Source organism: Lontra canadensis, unplaced genomic scaffold (genome assembly GCF_010015895.1).
Source record: "Lontra canadensis isolate GAN:19392208 unplaced genomic scaffold, GSC_riverotter_1.0 scaffold35, whole genome shotgun sequence".
Classification (NCBI taxonomy): Eukaryota; Metazoa; Chordata; class Mammalia; order Carnivora; family Mustelidae; genus Lontra; species Lontra canadensis.
This window is the reverse complement of record NW_022631029.1, coordinates 60,016-69,760: the sequence shown is the minus strand read 5'-3', so window position 1 is coordinate 69,760 and position 9,745 is coordinate 60,016. Positions and strand designations below refer to the sequence as shown.

Sequence of the window (9,745 nt, the reverse complement as noted above, 5' to 3'; positions counted from 1 at the left end):
AGTGGGAGAGGGAGAAGCAGGCTTCTCGTCAAACAGGGAGCTCAATGTGGGGCTCAATTCCAGGACTCTGGAATCATGACCTGAGCTGAAGGCAGAAGCTTAATGACTGAGTCACCTGGGCACCCTAGAGTGATTCTTTTTGTATGTAATTCCAGAAGTGCTCAATAAGCTTTATCTACTTTGTTCCATAACTTATTAAATGTATTGTCCCTAAGCCCAAGTTTTCATATTTCTGTAGATAAATGGGATAATAAAACTAATTTCAGAGGAATACTGTGGTAATAAACCAATGTGTGATCTTCTTTTCTAAATTCCTAATAAATTGTTCAAATGTGAGGGGTATGAAATGTGTGTATGTGTGTGTGTGTGTGTTTATACACATTTTTCTTTGAAGTAAACGTGAGTTCACATATGCACAAAAACACTCATTATTAGGGAGATTTTGTGTCAGAAGTAAACTTGAACATTTGGATTAATGTTAAAGTAAAGGGCTAATATCCAAGAACTATAAAGAACTCCTCAAACTCAACATTCTAAAAACAGATATCACATCAAAAAAAAAAAAAAGGGCAGAAGACATAAACAGACACTTCTCCAAAGAAGACATACAAATGGCTGACAGATACATGGAAAAATGTTCATCATCATTAGCCACCAGGGAGATTCAAATTAAAACCACATTGAGATACCACCTTACACCAGTTAGAATGGCCAAAATTAACAAGACGGTAAACAACAAGTGCTGGAGAGGATATGGAGAGTGGGGAACCCTCTTACACTATTGGTGGAAATGCAAGTTGGTGCCGCCACTTTGGAAAATAGTGTGGAGATTCCTCAAAAAATTAAAAATAGAGCTACCCTATGACCCTGCAATTGCCCTACTAGGTATTTACCCCAAAGATGCAGATGTGGTGAAAAGAAGGGCCATATATACTCCAATGTTCATAGCAGCACTGGCGACAATCACCAAACTGTGGAAAGAGCCAAGATTCCCTTCAATAGATGAATGGATAAAGAATATATGGTCCACATATACAATAGAATGTTATGCCTCCATCAGAAAGGATGAATACCTAACTTTTGTATCAATATGGATAGGACTGGAGGAGATTATACTGAGTGAATAAGTCAAGCAGAGTCAATTATCATATGGTTTCACTTACTTGTGGGGCCTAAGGAATAACATGGAGGACATTGGAGAAGGAAAGGAAAAGTGAATTGGGGAAAATCGAAGGGGGAGATGAAGTATGAGAGACTGTGGACTCTGAGAAACAAACTGAGGGTTTTGGAAGAGAGGGGGATGGTGGTAATGGGTGAGCCTGGTGGTGAGTATTAAGGAGGGCACAAATTTCATGGAGCACTAGGTGTGATGCATAAACAATGAATCTTGGAACACCGAAAAAATAAAATAAAACTTAAAAAATAATGTTACAGTAAAATATTGTAAAAATTTGAACAAAAAATATAATATAGAATGAGTGGCCTTAATGATTCATTTTTTTTTCTACCTTAGGGCCTGCAAATCAATATGGCTCATAGTATGGGAGATTTCCCTGTACCAGCAATTGGGCTGAACAGCTCCAAAGTGACTTTAGATTTTTTTTCTACTTAAAGCAGGATTTCAATACCAAATATCCTTATCCAAGAGAATATAAATGAATAAGATCCAAGGCTGGATTCCTTTCCATTGAGAAAATTTTATTACCTAAGTGTCTGGATTAGATCTGTTTAATATTTTTTTTTATTTGGGGGTGGGGAGAGAGAGAGAGAGAAGCAGAATCAGCAGTGAGCAGGGAGCCCCAGTGAAGGCCTTGATCCCATGTCCCTGAGCTTACTCAAGCTGAAGACAGATGCTTAACAGGATGAGTCACCCAGGTACCTTGGGTTAGAGTTTTATTGCGGTTGTAACAAATGACCATGCTGCTGCCTTAAAACAAATCAATTTTTTCCCTGATAGTTCTGGAAGTCACAAGTCTGAAATAGGTCTCTGTGGGCAAAAATCACTGCTTACAGAGAAGAGATCATTCTGGAGGTCTGGGGAGAATAAGTTTTCTTGCCTATCCCAGCTTTAGAACCACATACAATCTACCACTTCCTGATGGCACATGGGAGAAGAATGAGGCAGAAACAAGTCAGCTGCAAGAGAAAGGAAGCAGGGGACAACAGTAGATAAGACTGTTGCCCTGAACAACTCCTCAGTCCCGCTTTTCTTAGATAGAAACAGTAATCAACAGAAGAGCCAAAGAAGGCCAAACATTAGTCATATGCCTTATAGACAAACAAAAAGGAAGACAAAATATGTCTGGACAAGCAGTATAAAGTTCATAGTTGAACAAGCACATTCAAAGGACTTATCTAACTAGACACAGGTGCTCTCGGGGGGAAAAGGGGAGATAATGGAAAAATGAAGCAGCCGTGTTCTTCCCTGAGCGGGCTGGGCATTCCTAGCTGCTTGGTTTTCATGAAGCAGGCAGCATTCTGCCTTGAGCTAGCTGGGCATCCCCTGCTGCTCACCTTCAAGGCCATATATCGTCCTCTCCCCCAGAGGCCTGTTGCCAGTATGTGTTTTTCTTAAGGCTATATCTAAACGTGATTGGTAACTAGTAAAATTTCCCATGGGTTATATTTTAAGTAAGACATTGTTCTGAGGGACAGTTGCAGTAATCCATGACTCATGTGCCTTCTGTTTATCTTCAAAGTCAGCAATATAAAACCTCAAAAATCTTTCTCTGAACCAAGACTTCTGCCTCCATCTTCCACATTTGGAGGACCCTTGTGATCTATTGAGCCCATCTGGATAGTCAGAAAAACTTTACCCTAGTGTCAGCTGACTAGCAATGTTAACAACACTTGCAACCTTAATTTTCCCTTGCTGTAACACAAGATATATCCAAAGATTCTGTAGATGAAGATGTCAAAATGTTGTAGGGACACTATTCTGCCTCCTAAATGTCTTTGCCAGAGGTGTGTTTGATATCAACTCATGGGCCCTCCCTTTGAAGAATCAAAGACAGAATTTATTTCAGACCATAGGGTGAGAACTAAGACTTTTCTTTCAAAACCACATGTAAAGAGGATCACATGGATTATTTATTAACATCTCCCCAAAGCTATAAATCACAGTGTAACCCTTCAATTAAATGAAATCAATATAAACTCAAGGTTAAGGTAAAGTATAAGGAGCTTAGGCCTCTGGAAATCAGGCAAGTTCATGAGAATGAGGAATACAAAACTGGATTAACTTGACTTCTAATCTGTTCTCTTGGGAACAGGGTCTCAGTAGGAAAAGTTTCCTTTTTGTCTAGACCCGTGGCCCATGGAGAATGGAGTGCTCTGAGGTAGGAGTGCAAATGGAAACGGTGTCTAATGTGCAGACACAACTGTAAATATCTCCTCTGTTGCAGAATTTAAGCAAGTGAAGCCTTGGATTGACCAGGACATAGTTATTATTTTGGGGTTCCTAAGTCTGGCAGGGGGGCCCATGCTGCATTGTTTCCTTCTGTCCTATCTGGAAACAGAGCTTTGGTCTCCATCATTAACCATCCAAGAGGAATTCAGACCTCCAAACAGAGACCTTCATCTTATAGACCCCATCCAGGTATGTCTGAAATCTTGATAGGTATTTCAGAAAAGGATCAGAGAGAATGGAATCTGAGAAATTGTACCTGAGGTCACCTGAGACTAGGTAGACTCAATTATAAGTAACTTATGTAATGTGTTCAAAAGAGAAGTGTCCATTGGACTCAGCAATACAGGAATCATTGTTGACAATAGGTGGTGGGAATGGAAGTCCAGTTGGATAGGTCAGGGGAAGGAATGGGGGACCTAAAGTGGTTCCATTGAAGTTAGAGCATATATAAGGAGTTTGTAGTTAATGGGATTACGAAGACAAAGTATTGGGCTTGGAACACGTGCAATGAATTGTTTATGATGTGGTGGTTTTGAGCGTGTTCTGCATTTATAGTGACCCACGCAGGTAGCTATTCCCTTGTAACAGCAGTTTCCCAGACATACAATTCTCAGCATCTTCTCTCACCCTGAGTATTCATATGAAAAATTGTATTTAATATGCAAAAAGGGTATGTTACTACCTTTACTTTGTAATACTTCATTACTAGGAGGCATGAAAATGATAGAGAGATTTGTGAGGCAGAAGGAAAACTCAGCCAAATCTTTTCATTGGTTATAATCACTCACTTAGTCACAGGAAGGAACTGTATTGTAAGGTTTTTACATATACTGATGACCACTGTCTGTCATTGTAGGAGGATGGATACTGCTATCTCCACTATTTGAGGGTGGGTATTCACATTTGGAATGGATTGGTTGTCTCTCCCAAATTTGAACAGCATAGGGGCACCTGGGTGCTCAGTCCTTAAACCTCTACCTTCAGCTCAGGTCATAACCTCAGGGTCCTGGGTTTGAGCCCTACATCAGGCAGTAAGCCTGCTTATCCCTCTCACACTTCCCCTACTTGTGTTTCCTCTCTTGCTATTTCTATTTCTCTGTCAAATAAATAAATAAATAAATAAGTAAAATCTTAAAAAAATAAAAATAAATAAATATAGATTCAAACAGTGTATATGTGGTAGATCTGACATTCAAAACCTCATTTTCTACTTCCAAAGTTTGCCTTGAAAAATCATTTGGAAGAGTCTTTTGTTATTTCATCTTTAGAAGAGTCTTTTGTTATTTCATCTTTAAAACCTCCCTTCTATTGCCATACATTGTATATTTTCTGTGGTAAATTGTGATTTATTCCCCTTGTGCATTTTTGTCAAGAGGGATATTTAATCAGTAAAATGTCTTGACATCATAAAGATACCACTGCTTTATTGTTTAGATACAATGTTATTTTCCTTCTTTGTTAATTATCCTGGGCATCAGGAGATGTGGACTGGGCTGGGATGCTGCCAGAACCAGGGAAGCTTTCTGCTCATCAGTCTCTCAGGGACCACCTGAGCTTATTAGATCTCTTTTTCCCCTTGTGTCCATATCTTTCCTTTATGTATTTCTGGAACTGATTTCTCACATTTATTTAAATACAGGACACAATTGGTGATGGGAATTACAGAGGGCATGTGATGTGATGAGCACTGGATGTTATATACAACTGATACTTTATTGAACACTAGACCTGAAACTAACGGTGTACTCAAAGTTGGCTAATTGAACTTAAATTTAAAATAATAATAATAATAATAATAATAATAATAAATTTAAAAAATAATAAACAGAATACATGATGATCATACTGAAATGGAGCCCATTTTTTCATCTCCACTAGAGGCTTACTAACTAGATTTTAAGTACTATTTACAGTGTTCAGGGTAAAGGTAATCTGATGATGACAACTTGCTGTCTACCACTTCTTTCAACATTACTGTGGCTAAAGGCAAGGTAAGTATGACAGTTAATGTAGTGCCAGGAGTCCATATTGCACTGTGTTCATGTACGTGCCAATGATTGTGTGTGCATGTGCGAGCACGCATGCGTGTGTGTGTGTGTGTGTGTGTGTGAATGTGTGTACATTGTGAGGCATAGCAGTCCCCAGGGAAATGGTACCTATACTCCAATATGTAAACTTTAAATTCCAGAATGTTAAAAAATGGATAGAAATAAGGAAGGGATCCATCTCTATTCACAGAATATGTTGGAACACAATTAATAAGATTCCGTGTGAAGGAAGGACTCCCTGTCTTGAAGTCCTGTCAGTGGCAGGAAAGCCACCTCTGTCCTCAACATTCTCTGCCACCACCTCTCTTCTCTCTCCCTCTTGCTCATTCCCTCACCACACTGACTTCATTTTGAGATCTGCATACCTGAAGTAAGTGCTCATTCCCTCACCACACTGACTTCATTTTGAGATCTGCATACCTGAAGTAAGTGCCTTCTGCAAGGTCTTTGCTCTGCTTTCCCTGCAGAACACCACCTAACCCAGATTTCCTCCTGCCTCCTGCTTAGTGTTTTCTGAAAGCCTCTATTGAAATGTCACCTCCTTTATAGGTCTTTCTGAACTCCTATTAAAACTTAGCAACCTCCACATAACCTCCTTTTTATACCAATTTTTTTCTTCACAGCACCTCTCACCATCTAATATGATATATGATTTTTTAAAAAATTTTGATACATATTCTTTCTCCATCATTGGATTGTATAGAATTTTCTTTTTTGCCTTCAAGTTGTTATTTAAATTCCAACTAGTTAACATAGAGTGCCATATTAGTTACAGGTATAGAATTTGGTGATTCAACACTTCCATAAATCACCTGGTGCTCCTCATCGCAAATGTCCTCCTTCATCCCCATCATCTTTTTTACCCAGCTCCCCACCTACCTTCCTCCAGCAACACTCAGTTTGTTCTCTATAGTTAAGAGTTTGTTTCTGGTTTGCCTCTCTGTTTGCTTGCTTTGTTTCCCTAAATTCCACACATGAGTGAAATCATAGAATGCTTTTCTTTCTCTGACTGACTTATTTCACTTAGCATATTATACTGTGGCTTCATCCAAGTAATTGGAAATAACAAGATTTCATTCCTTTTGATGGCTGAGTAATCACATCTTCTTTATCCATTTATATGTCAGTGGACATTTAGGGTCTCTCCATAGTTTGGCTGTTGATAATGCTGCTATAATCATCACGGTGCATGTACTCTTTCAAATTAGCATTTTTGTATCCTTTGAGTAAATACATATTAGTGGAACCTGTAGAATGGGAAAGATATTTGCAAAGGACACATCTATACTGGGTTAGTATCCAAAAAGTATATATATATATATCTTATCAAACTCAACACCCAAAAAGACAAATAATAGTTAAGAAATGGACAGAAGCTTTGAGTAGACAGTTTTCAAAAAGAGATATACAGATGGCTAATAGACATATAAAAAGATGCTCAACTCATCATCAGGGATATTACAAATCAAAAGTACAATGAGATATCACACTAGTCAGAATGGCTAAAATTAATAACACATGAAACAGCAGGTGTTGGTGAAGATGCAGAAAAAGGGGAACATCTTGTATTCTTGGTGGGAATGCAAACTGTTGAAGCCACTCTGGAAAACAATATGGAGTTTCCTCAAAAAGTTAAAAATAGAACTACCCTGTGATCCAGCAATTGCACTCCTACATATTCACCCAAAGGATGTATGGACTGTTCCTTCTCAACACCCTCTGTTCTTTGACTAGAAGATGTCAGTACTCAACATATATTCCTCAAATGCAGGAAAACATTTCTTTTCTCTTAGATTATTCATTTATTCGATAGACAGAGATCACAAGTAGGCATAGAGGCAGACAGAGAGAAAGAGGGGGGAAGCAGGCTCTCTGCTGAGCAGAGAGCCCGAGTCGGGGCTTGATCCTTTGATCCCAGGACCCTGGGATCATGACCTGATCCGAAGGCAGAGGCTTAAAACCACTGAGGCACCCAGGTGCCCTCAGGAAAACATTTCTCATTAAAATTGTAATATTTGCTCTCTTAGGGCAAAGGCTGAATGGACGGGAATTCCTAGATGTCAGGTAACACCCCTTAAATGGGATCAGATCTTTACAAATTATATATATATATATATATATATATATATATATATATATAATTTCTTACTGATGGCAAAATATAAATTGTAGTATGTCACTTTGTCAATAATGCCCATCTGCTACCAGCCAAAACTGCCAGGTATCACTTCATACTTCTAAGAATGTCTAAAGTCAACAACACAGGAAATAACAGTGGTTGGGGAGTATGTGGAAAAGAGGAACACTCTTGCCCTGCTTGTAGGAATCCAACCTGATGCAGCCATTCTGCAAATCTGTACGGAGGTTCCTCAAAAGTTAAATAGAATTGCCCTTTGATCCTGTAGTTGCAATGCTAGGTATTTACTCAATGAATACAGAAATACTAATTCAAAAGGATACATGTTCCCCAATGTTTATGGCAGCATTATCTACAATAGACAAACAATGGGAACAGCCCAAGCATCCATCAGTTGATGAATGGATAAGGAGTATGTGGTATATTTAATATGTATAATGGAATAAGAGTCAGACATAAAACATGAGGCTTGCCATTTGTCTGACACAGATGGAAGTAAAGAGTATTATGTAAAGTGAAATAAGTCATTCAGAGAAAGATTGATACCAACTGATTTAACTCATGTGTGGAATTTAAGAAACAAAAGAAATGAGCAAAGGGAAAAAAGAGAGAGAGAGAGAGAGGCAAACAAAGAAACAGACTCTTAACTACAGAGAACACGCTGCTGGTTACCAGAGGAGAGATGGTGGTGGAGGATGGGGAAATAGTTTGTGGGTATTGAGGAGAATGCTTCTGATGAGTACCAGGTGTTGTGTGGATGTGTTGAATCACTATACTGGACACCTGAAAGTAATACTATATTTCATGTTAACTAACTGGAATTTAAATAGAAACCTAAATAATGAAAGAAAAATAAAGGAAAATAAATAAATCCATTTGTTGAAAATTATTATACTATTTTTTCATCCCTGGTAGTCACATCCACCAGATGGAACCAGGTAATGATAGACAAATGTCAGAATTTGTTCTTCTGGGATTATCAGAGGAACCAGAAGTTCACCCCCTCATATTTGGGCTTTTCCTCTCCATGTACCTGATCATTGTGTTTGGAAAACTGCTCATCATCCTGTCAGCTCTGACTCCCACCTCCACACCCCCATGTACTTTTTCCTTGCCAACCTGTCCTTTGTAGACATCTGTTTCACCTCCACCACCATTCCCAAGATACTGTGAAACATCCAGGTTCATGGCAAAGCCATGATATATGCAGGCTGTATCAGCCAGATTTTTTTTTCAGTGTGTTTGGGTTCCTGGAGAATTTACTCCTGATGGTGATGGCTTTTGACCATTTTCTGGCCATCTGTCACCCCCTGCACTACACAGTCATCATGAACCCCCAACTTTGTGGATTGCTGGTTTTGGTGTCCTGGATCATCAGTGTTCTGAATTCTTTGTTATAGAGCTTAATGTTGTTGTGACTATCCTTCTGTACATGCATGGAAATAACCCCATTTTTTTCTGTGAAATCAATCAGGTGGTTGGTCGTGCTTGTTCTGACACCTTTCTTAATGACATGGTGATGTATTTTGGAATTGTGATTCTGGACTGTCCTCCCATGGTGGGGGTCCTTTACTCTTACTCTAAGATTGTTTCCTCAATATGTAGAATCTCATCAGCTCAGGGCAAGTATAAACCATTTTCCACCTGTTCATTTCACCTTTCAGTTGTCTCCTTATTTTATTCTATAGTTCTAGGTCTGTATCTTAGCTCTGTTGTTATCCAGACTTCCCATGCAAGTACAGTAGCCTCAGTTATGTACACAGTGGTCACACCCATGCTGAGCCCCTTCATCTACAGCCTAAGAAACAGAGTCATAAAGAAGGCTCTAAAAAGAATTGTTGGGGATATAATGATGCATGTGCCAATGGTCCTAGTGCTGAAGAAGTGCCCATAATTGCAGGGATTACAGCCTCAGAGTGAGGAACTGCCATTCTTCCATCAGCTGAGGAAGTAAAATCTGCTCCCTCTACTTATTTCCTGGATTTCCATTTGTTTGAATTCAACTGCTCCATACATTTACATAACTCACTTTATTAAGCTTCTTCTCTGTCTGATATACAGTTTTTCCTTTATCTATGTTTATAAAATTCCACTACTTTCCACAACCTTGGTCACAAATGCCTAGAAATTTCTGTATCTTACATAGGGCAC

The 9,745-nt window shown here is 38.9% G+C and overlaps 1 pseudogene; it reads left to right on the top strand.

The window, feature by feature from the left end:
* The first annotated feature begins 8,522 nt into the window (after positions 1-8,522).
* LOC116874030 lies at positions 8,523-9,488 on the top strand (annotated as a pseudogene).
* The last annotated feature ends 257 nt before the right edge of the window (positions 9,489-9,745 follow it).